This window comes from Triticum dicoccoides, chromosome 7A (genome assembly GCF_002162155.2).
Source record: "Triticum dicoccoides isolate Atlit2015 ecotype Zavitan chromosome 7A, WEW_v2.0, whole genome shotgun sequence".
Classification (NCBI taxonomy): domain Eukaryota; kingdom Viridiplantae; phylum Streptophyta; class Magnoliopsida; order Poales; family Poaceae; genus Triticum; species Triticum dicoccoides.
This window is the reverse complement of record NC_041392.1, coordinates 588,276,544-588,287,856: the sequence shown is the minus strand read 5'-3', so window position 1 is coordinate 588,287,856 and position 11,313 is coordinate 588,276,544.

Sequence of the window (11,313 nt, the reverse complement as noted above, 5' to 3'; positions counted from 1 at the left end):
ACCCTGGCTAGCCACCACCACTCCCCATGCCCATGCCGCGCGACTGGACCTAGTAGTCCGCCGCTCGACGCTGCTCCCCGTACGTGTGGATACCTTGGAGGCATCGCATCTGCGGTGATTGGACGAACCGTTCGAGGGAACCGCGAGGTGCCGTTCGTGGGAGATCAACGTTCACGGGTCTTCACTATTTGCAGGAGATCGGCAACGTGAGGAGGAGATGGCCCGGGAGATCGGCTACACGCATCACCAACTCTACTTCCGATGCGGTGACTACGCGTCTAGTGGTAAACCCGATCCCGTGATCTATTTCCACCAGCATGATCTTGGGTGCATGGTAGAAAATTTTATTTGGCGCTAGCGTAGCGTACCACGTGCTCCAACACTGGACGTCGCTCGAAGCGAAGAACACGGAGCCAAAAAGCTGCTAGTAGCGAGCGAGCGTGTATTGACAAAGGTCTTTGAAGAGAAAAAGAAACTCCAGGATTCGAACATCAACCTAGGCGAAGAATTGAAAGATGTCCGAGCGCAGCTAGCCGACTCTGTGAAGGAGAACAAGAAGCTCCGAGGTGGCATATTCTGTATGTGGCTGCTTTTATCTTACAATAGTTTGGATGTAGCGGTAGCTGATATAGCTGTAATTGCAGGTTTGTTGACGAACCACGCCGAAGAGGAAGTGTCCGAATCATCAAATGATCTTTGCAGGAGTTGTCGCAGTTGCACGAGCAAGCTTGGCAGGCTATGCGGAGTGTAGCCAAGGCTTTAATTATGGCCATCCGACTCCCCTCCAGGAAGCATGGAGAAGCTGGTAGAGCTGTTCAAGGGAGCGTGGCGGCGTATCCGGCTGTGGAAGATATCTGCCTGCCGAGAGAGTGCGCGAGAGGCCTGGGCCATGGTGAAGACACGTTATACCAAGCTGGATCCTAATCACGTGGCCCGTGTCGGGCCGGTAGGGCTGAATGGGGAAGAAATTCCCGCTAGTATAGTATATGACCAAGTAGAGGTGGCCGCCAAATATTCTCAACAGGATTGTAAGTTAGACTGCCTGTTGGAAGGTTTAGAGGAAGAGGTTTTCGAGTCCAAGTGACTGTGTACTTTTCCTCAACTAGCTGAATTGTATATCATTTGTCATGGCAGACCTTTTCGCTTTAACCTCTGGACTCTAAGGTGCGGAGTGTTTCCGAATACTGTCGCGGCCGAATAGGCCGGGATATGCTTGGAAAACTAGGCGTAGGGGTCATAGTTGCTTGAACAGACAAGTTGTATCCGGCTAGCTATGTTATATTAGATGGATACCGTAAGAAACATCTTCCAGAGTAAATAGTTCCGTTAAGGGTTCCTTTCCCTGGGTGTGCATGCATTTAATATACATGTCTAAATTGTGATGCGAGCACCACAGTTTGTATAACTTCTGGGGGTGCACAATGGAGTGAGTTTTAGGAAACATCTTTAATTCACCGACCGAATATTCCCTTAAGAACGCTAGCTTTCGGCTTCACCCAGTCTGAGGTACACATCCGGATGACCAGGCAGTAGCAATCACAGAGGTGCTCCCTTTATGCCCTAGCCGAACTAACGGGAACGTAGGGCATAAGCACAGGAGCTAGGCAACCCAGCTTGGCCAAAACTTAAGTCATATCGATGCATATAGTGGCAAAAAAAAGGTACATATGGAAAAACTCATATGTGAGGAGCTTGATGCTCAAGGAAGAACTTCTGTCCGAGAAGCCCCCAGGTAAAACTGGCGTACATGTTTAAAGATGTATGTGCCAATGGTGTGCGGTCTAGTCGTACGTAAAGCTTTAAAGCGAAAAAAGAAAGTAATCGAAAAAGAGAGAAAAAAATAATGGAAACTACAAGGAAGGAGATGACCAATGAGTTTAGCGCTAGGCGTAGAATCTCCGGAGTCTGGCCGCGTTCCAGGGGTTTGGCTCGAGGTGATTGTCTGATGCATCGCAAAGACGGTATGCTCCTTCGGTGAGAACTTCGTCAATTATGAAGGGACCCTCCCATTTGGGCTTGAGTTTGTCCTTTTTCTTCTCCGGGAGGCGTAGAACGAGTTCGCCGACGTTGTAAGTCTTGGTCCGTACTTCTCTGCTTTGATACCTTCAAACCTGTTGTTGGTAAACTGCTGAATGAGCTTTTGCGACATCACGTTCCTCCTCCAGGGCATCTAGGCTGTCCTTCCGATCGAGCTCGGCTTCTCTCTCTTCGTACATGCGCACTCTAGGTGAGTCGTGAATAATATCATAGGGAAATACGGCCTCTGCACCATACACCATGAAGAAAGGTGTGTACCCAGTAGTACGGTTGGGCGTGGACCGCAGCCCCTAGAGTATGGAGTCGAGCTCCTCGACCTAGTGTTTGTCTGATTCTTTCAAAGACCGCACTAGTCTGGGCTTGATGCCGCTCATAATAAGACCGTTGGCGCGTTCTACTTGACCGTTGGTTTGTGGGTGGTAGACGGAGGCGTAATCGAGTTTGATACCCAGAGTAGTACACCAGGTTTTTACCTTGTCGGCTGTGAAATTGGAGCCGTTGTTAGTGATGACACTGTGTGGGACACCATAACGGTACACAACAACGGATATGAAGTCTATCACCGGGCCGGACTCAACCGTTTTGACCGGTTTAGCTTCTATCCACTTAGTGAATTTGTCCACCATAACCATCAGATATTTTTTCTTATGGCTTCCCCCTTTAAGGGGTCCGACCGTGTCGAGTCCCCAGACCACGAAAGGCCAAGGATGGGGATTGTTTGTAGGGCAGTGGGGGGCATATGGCTTTGATTGGCAAAGAGTTGGCATCCGACGCAATGTTGGACAAGGTCATGTGCATCCACTCGGGCCGTCGGCCAATAAAACCATGTACGGAAGGCCTTGCTAACAAGGGCCCGAGCTGCGACGTGGTGATCGCCGAGTCCGGCATGAATTTCAGCCAAGAGCTGCCGCCCCTCTTCCTCGGATATACATCGTTGAAGGACTCCGGTGGCGCTTTTCTTGTAGAGATCTCCATCATGAACCTTGTAGTCCTTCGAGCGCCGGACAATGCAGCGGGCCTCATTGGTCCTCAGGAAGCTCCTTCCTATTAAGGTAGACCAGGAAGGGTTCGGTCCATGAGGCAATGACTGCCATGATGAGATGCGCCGATGGTGTTATGTCGATGTTTCCGGGATCTGGGGTTATGTTTGGGTCCGGACTAGTGTTGCCGTTTTCCCCCTGCCACACCACGGATGGCTTGAAGAGCCTTTCCAGGAAGATATTAGGTGGGACGGGGTCGCGCTTAGCGCCAATACGAGCAAGAACATCCGCTGCTTGGTTACTTTCTCGAGCCACATGATGGAACTCGAGCCCCTCGAACCGGGCCAACATTTTTATGACTGCGTTATGATATGCTGCCATCTTCGGATCTTTAGCATCAAAATCTCCATTTATTTGAGATATTGCAAGGTTTGAGTCCCCACGCACTTCTAGGCATTGTATGCCCATGGAGACAGCCATCCGAAGACCATGCAATAAGTCCTCTTATTCGGCTGTGTTATTGGAGTCTGTGTATAGTATTTGGAGAACATATTGGACAATGTCTCCGGTAGGGGACGTTAAAACGACACCCGCTCCTAACCCTGCCAGCATTTTGGAGCCGTCGAAGTGCATGACCCGATTGGAGTATGTGTCGTACTCTTTAGGGAGTTCGGCCTTCGTCCATTCGGCGATGAAGTCGGCCAGAACTTGGGATTTGATAGCTCGACGTGGTTTGTATGTAATTTCGAATGGCAAGAGCTCAATGCCCATTTGGCAATCCGTCCCATAGCATCGCGGTTGTTTATAATGTCCTTGAGTGGTACTTCGGAGGCCACCATGACCGAACACTCCTGGAAGTAGTGACGGAGCTTTCGGGATGCCATGAAGACCGCATATGCTATTTTCGAGATGTCCGTCTTGGTCTCGTTCAACGACGAGTACGACACTCGCCACCTGATGTGTTGCCGATATGTATAATAACATCGGTTCACCCGTTTGGTGCAGTTGGGTTGGATTGCTCGCAAGAAGGGTTTTTATTTCTTCAAGTCCGGCTGTTGCCGCGTCCGTCCACTCGAAGTGGTCGGTTCGCCATAGAAGGCGATAGAGTGGCAGTGCCTTTTCTCCTAATCTAGAGATAAAGCGGCTTAGAGCTGCCACGCAACCTGTAAGTTTTTGAACTTGTTTAAGGTCTGTTGGCTTAGCTAATTGTGACAAAGCTCGGATTTTGGCTGGGTTTGCTTCGATTCCCCTATTGGAGACGATGAAGCCCAACAGTTTTCCAGCGGGGACGCCGAAGACACACTTTTCCGGGTTGAGCTTGATGTCATACGCCCTGAGGTTGTCGAAGGTAAGACGTAAGTCGTCTATTAGTGTTTCCACGTGCCTGGTTTTGATGACGACGTCATCAACGGAAGATTCTACTATTTTGCCAATTTGTTTCTCCAGGCATGTTTTAATCATGCGTTGATATGTGGCGCCGGCGTTCTTGAGCCCAAAGGGCATGGTATTGAAGCAGAATGGCCCGTATGGGGTAATGAATCCTGTTGCAGCTTGATCGGATTCCTTCATTTTAATTTGATAGTATCCGGAGTATGCATCAAGGAAACACGGTGAGTCTTGTCCTGTGGTGGCTTCAATGATTTGATCAATGCGGGGGAAAGGATCCTTAGGGCAGGCTTTGTTGTGGTCTTTGAAATCGACGCACAGGCGCCAGGATTTGTCCTTCTTTGGTACAATCACCAGGTTTGCCAGCCAGTCCGGATGTTTAATTTCTCTAATGAATCCGGCCTCGATGACTTTGGCCAGCTCCTTCCCCATGGCTTGTCGCTTGGGTTCGGAAAAGCGCCGCAGTGTTTGATTAACCGGTTTAAACCCCCTTAATATATTGAGGCTATGTTCGGCCAGCTTGCGTGGGATCCCTGGCATGTCCAAAGGGTGCCAGGAAAATATGTCCCAGTTTTCGTGCAGGAATTCTCGTAGTGCGGCATCAATTGTTGGATTCAGTTGAGCTACGATGGATGCTGTCTTCTTGGGGTCCGTTGGGTGGACCTGGCATTTGACTATTTCTTCTGCCGGTTTGAACGAGGTGGATTTGGGGCGCTTGTCGAGGATCACGTTGTCCCTGTCCACTATGGAGCGTAGTGCGGTTAATTCTTCGGCCGCGAGGCCTTCGGATAGCGCCTCCAGGGCTAAGGATGCGGTTTTGTTTTCAGCGCGGAGTGCTATGTCCGGATCACTGACGAGAGTGATTATACTGTTTGGTCCGGGCATTTTGAGCTTCATATATCCGTAGTGAGGTATAGCTTGGAAGCGTGTAAAAGCATCCCGCCCCAACAGGGCATGATATCCACTGCTGAAAGGGGCCACTTGGAAGGTTATTTCTTCGGACCGATAGTTCTCCGGTGATCCGAATACCACGTCAAGTGTGATTTTGCCCGCGCACCACGCCTCCCGACTAGGAATAATTCCCTGGAAGGTTGTGTTACTTTGTTTGATGCGGCTCTTGTCTATTTCCATTTTATGGAGTGTGTCCTCATAAATGAGATTTAGTCCGCTGCCGCCGTCCATGAGGACCTTGGTGAGTCGAAACCCATCCACGATGGGGCCGAGGACTAACGCGGCCGGTGCTCGTGCTGTTCTGTAATTTGGTTCGTCACTAGTGTTGAATGTTATAGCCGTGTCGTTCCATGGGTTTATTACATCAATTTGGCAGACTTTGTTGAGCTCGCGAAGTGCCCTTTTGCGCTTGTTATTTGAAGCGACTATCTCAAAGACTCTCAATACTCTTGGGTCATCTTCTTCTGGGGGTGTTGTTCTGGGGCATCCTTGATAAGAATGTCCTCACCGCTCTTGGCTTCCTTTCGTTGTATCCAACATGCTCTAAGGCTATGGGTTGCCACGAGATCTGTTGTTGTATGTATTTTGCATGGGCCATCGAGCCACCCTTCCAGAACAGTGCCTTGCCGTATAGTGGCTTTGTGTTTTTTGACTGTTGGATTGGGCGTGCCACGAGGGTACACCCTTTTCGCCTATAGGGGAAGTTGGGTTGGGGCTGGTGGTTCCCAGCGAGCTGTCCGAGTTTCCCAGGCGCTTTCCATCGTGCAGTATTTTTGTTCGATGGTTGCTAAGTCAGCAAATTTTAGTATGCGGTGGCGATTGATGGCGTTGAGGATTCTTTCGTCCGCATAGTTTTTGCAGAACGCTGATATTGCGTCCTCGTCACGACAATCCTTTACCTTGTCCTTGACAAGGAGGAATCTGGCCCAAAAGTGGTGGGCCTTCTACTGAGATTTTTGTTTTATGCTCATGAGAGCCTCTATATCCAGGTGGGTGGGTGGAATTAAATCCGAACCCCGACCTAACCGGTTGTCCGGAGTCCGACGACCCTCCGGACTAGACAGTCCGGGTTCCGGAATATCTTCTGATTGTTTGGAACCGCCGTCCGATGCTATGTTCGGAGGGCTGGTTGCGTCCTTTTGTGGATGAGTATCCGACTCTTCATGAACGGCGACTCGAACATAGTCCATCTTCGATATAGAAGAAGAGTTGTCATCCTGCTTCAGGACTGCCGTGATCTGGTGGGTGACCGGTGGGATTTCGTTTTCTCGTTGATCGGTTTTAGGCCCGATCTGATGGTAATCTGTGGCGATTCCCAAAGCAGCGATGCGATCTAGGAGCTCGTTTAAGGACGAAAACTCAACCGGATCCATCTGCTTGGAGTGCTCGGAGTTGATGCGAAGGGGATTTTCGATGGCCCGAGAGGTCATCGTCAGTCCTGCGGCCGAACGGGCGATCATAGTACAGTCACCCAGCCGGAGGGTTTGGCCCGAGGCCAAAACTACCCCTGCGGTAATATAGTCTTTAATGACAAGGCGAGCCATCAAGCCTTTCATCGACGGCAAGTGGAACTCTCAATGAAAGCACCAATGTCGGTGTCAAAACCGGCGGATCTCGGGTAGGGGGTCCCGAACTATGAGTCTAGGATTGATGGTAACAGGAGACAGGGGACACGATGTTTACCCAGGTTCGGGCCCTCTCTATGGAGGTAAAACCCTATGTCCTGCTTGATTGATATTGATGAATATGGGTGTTACAAGAGTTGATCTACCACGAGATCGTAATGGCTAAACCCTAGAAGTCTAGCCTATGTGGGTATGATAATGAGTATATGTGGTGTCCTTTCTGGACTAACCCCTTCGGTTTATATAGACACCGAGGGGATCTAGGGTTTACATGGAGTCGGTTACATAAGATGGAATCTGTGGTCCCCAAGCTTGCCTTCCACGCCAAGTAGAGTCCGATCCGGACACGGTGCATTCTTCAGCCTTCATGTCTTCACAGCCCATTAGTCCGGCCCACGGATAACAGGCCAGACGCCCGAGGACCCCTTAGTCCAGGACTCCCTAAGTAGCCCCCGAACCAGTCTTCAATAGCGAGGTGCTCGGCATGCATATTGTCTTCGGCATTGCAAGGCGGGTTCTCCGTTCGATGATCTCTAGGTATGTATTTGGCCATTGATCCAATGTAGCCTCCTTGGCTTCTGCGCATTGAATAATCTTTGTCATCCACGTGTCGAGTGAATGTGGAAAGTCAAGGTATTTTTGCGAATAACACCCCCTTCATGCGAGGAAGAGCACCTATTTAAAGAGATTGGACCCCAGATCCATTCAGCGCTACGTAGAAGAAATCCCCAGAGACTGCTTAGGAGAAACCATCCCGTCATGGCTAGTGCTCCCAGCTCCTCCGCTCGTCCCGACCTATAGAAAGGCGAGTGGGAGAGGTGTTCCGTGTCTCACAGCCGTTTGACAAAGTTGCAAACGCAGCGATTCCTTCCCCATGCAGATCTAGTCCCTGTTCGATCGGGGCTAGCTTCCTTCAATGAGGGGACTCAGGCAGAGGACTTCCCCAAGCCGTCCGAGGGGGGAGCGAGTGTGTTTTGTCCCCTACCTGCTCAAAGCAATCCATCTGTTCCTCCGAGAGCTTCTGGAATATTACAGCCTCCCGCTGCACAACTTCACTCCGGCCTCTATTCTGCATATTGTGGGTTACGTTGCTTTATGTGAACTTTTCCTGGGCGTCGAGGCTCACTTCGAGTTGTGGAGGAAGTTGTTTTGTCTCGTCCCGCGCAATAACGAAGGGTCAATATTTGAAGTGGGTGGAGCCGAAGTATGGCACATCGCCAATACCGGATATCCATCTGGCACGCCAAGGAAAGCACCTGATGAATGGCCCTCCGAATGGTTTTATATAGAGGACGTTGCGCTTCCTGACCCGATTCGAAAGGGTCTTCCTGAATTTTCTCATGCCCCGCTGAAGAAACGCCATAGTTGGCATCCTCGGAGTCTTGAAGAGGAAGACGGCGTGGAGGTTTGTCAGCTGATGAGCAAGATAAGAGAGCTCACTCAGTCCGGACTAACAGTAATCGAGGTTATGGCGATTTCCATAGTGCGAGGGGTTGAGCCACTCCAATACAGAGGTGGGCAAAACTCTGCGGAAGTTATGGTGGTGGTGGAGGTTGATGAAGAAGCAACCGTCCCTAAGTAGCCTAGACACCTTAGGAGACTCGAATCACTCCTCAAGCAATCAGTAATGCAATGGGGAACAAAATTGGTTAGGTTGTGGAAGTTGGTGGTGGTGTAGAGGTGATGTGTTGGAAGCCATAGGAAAAGATACCAAAAATTCACAAAAATTGATGGAGTCAAAAGATGTTGGTGGCATTTTTGTGGGTAGGGGGATGTCAAGAGCTTCAAAACGAGCTAAAGAACGTCAAATTTGGAGTTCGGATGAATTAGTTATGGACAAAACAAAAATCAGCCGAAGTGGGAATGTACACGTATCGGACGTCCGAAGATGGTCGGACGACCGGTGGTCGGACGTCCGGGCGAGCTCGGAAATCCGTAAATTTGGCTCGTATTAGGGGTTCCGGTCGTCCGGAAAATGTCGGACATTGATACGTCTCCGTCGTATCTACTTTTCCAAACACTTTTGCCCTTATTTTGGACAATAACTTGCATGATTTGAATGGAACTAAGCCGGACTGGCGCTGTTTTCAATAGAATTGCCATGGTGTTATTTATGTGCAGAAACAAAAGTTCTCGGAATGACCTGAAACTTCACGGAGCGTCTTTTTCGAAATAATAAAAAATACTGGCAAAAGATCAAGGCCAGGGGGGCCACACCCTAGCCATGAGGATGGGGGCGCGCCTGCCCCCCTGGGAGCGCCCCCTATCTCGTGGCCCCCTTGGAGCTCCTCCGACCTCAACTCCAACTCTATATATTCACTCTCAGGAATAAAAAAAAGGAGAAGGATTTATCGCGTTTTACGATACGGAGCCGCCGTCAATCCCTAAAACCTCTCGGGAGGGCTGATCTAGAGTCCGTTCGGGGCTCCGGAGAGGGGAATCCGTCGCCATCGTCATCATCAACCATCCTCCATCACCAATTTCATGATGCTCACTGCCATGCGTGAGTAATTCCATCGTAGGCTTGCTGGACGGTGATGGGTTGGATGAGATTTATCATGTAATCGAGTTAGTTTTGTTATGGTTTGATCCCTAGTATCCACTATTTTCTGAGATTGATGTTGCTATGACTTTGCTATGCTTAATGCTTGTCACCAGGGCCCGAGTGCCATGATTTCAGATCTGAACCTATTATGTTTTCATGAATATATGTGAGTTCTTGATCCTATCTTGCAAGTCTATAGTCACCTACTATGTGTTATGATCCGGCAACCCCGAAGTGACAATAATCAGGACCACTCTCGGTGATGACCGTAGTTTGAGGAGTTCATGTATTCACTATGTGTTAATATTTTGGTCCGATACTCTAGTAAAAGGAGGCCTTAATATCCCTTAGTTTCCGCTAGGACCCCGCTGCCACGGAAGGGTAGGACAAAAGATGTCATGCAAGTTCTTTTCCATAAGCACGTATGACTATATTGGGAATACATGCCTACATTACATTGATGGATTAGATCTAGTTCTGTGTCACCCCTTAGGTTATGACTGTTACATGATGAACCGCATCCGGCATAATTCTCTATCACCGATCCATTGCCTACGAGCTTTCTATATATTGTTCTTCGCTTATTTACTTTTCCTTTACTATTGCTATAATCACTACAAAATAGCAAAAGCATTACTTTTGTTATCATTACCTTTTGCTATCGTTACCACTACTATCATATTACTTTGCTACTAAATACTTTGCTGCAGATGTAGCGACCCGACCTCAAACGGTTAAGTCTCTGTGCCTCAGTGTCATCCCTGGATCGGTAATGCTGACACACACAGTACTCGAAGGATTTATAACAGAGTAGCAATCACACACTTATTACATCGAATGTCTCAAAAGAGAACTTATCACAATAAATATTGCTTAAGGCCATCTAATACGATAACAGCGGAAGGCTTGGAAGATAAAGTGAGTCCATAAACTCGGCAAAGTCTGCAACATAATACGTTGCAGCCCGAGAACGGGTCAGCACATGAAATATGCTAGCAAAATAACACAGTAGAGCAAGAATAGAATAATGCTATCACTACATGCATATTTGGCTGGTGGAAAGCTCTATGGTTATAGTTTTTGCGAAAAGCCAATTTTTCCCTACAACAAAGGATTATATTTTTTTAACTATCATGGTAGTTGAAACATCATTGCGAAGGTTCCTCCAACTCAATCCCAATTAAAGTAATTAACAACCCAACAATATTATTTAGTAGCAATGAGATACTTAGGATACTCCAAGTACTAGATACTCAAGATGTCCATAACTGGGGACACGGTTAACCATAATTTGTTTATACACTCTGCAGAGGTTTGCGCACTTTTCCCCACAAGACTCGATCTCCTCTGCTGGATTTCTCGCACTACATGGTGTTTGAGAAATGGATGACCGAGACACAGTCTTTCAGAAGCATTAACCCCTTACTCCGGGCAGACCATACCAACCTACATCTCTCTACCTGCTGATCCACCTCTTCGGGAGCTTAACGCGACTTACTCAACTATGCTAGAGCCCATAATAGCTTGTGGCTGCACACGGAAGTTTCTACTAGCATGAAAATATCTCAGTTCCCTTTGAGCCTGGGTGGCGGACCATAGGATTATCACACGGGTACTTCGGGATATCCTAGGATAACACTGGATTCCCTAGGTGCCCAACAAACAATCCACCCAGTTGTGTATTCAAGTTGCCACCTTAAGTTGAACCATTAATTAACAATCTCACATCTGTCATGGATTTCACTCACCCAAACCATGTCTATTAGCATAGCATAGCAATATAAGCAAT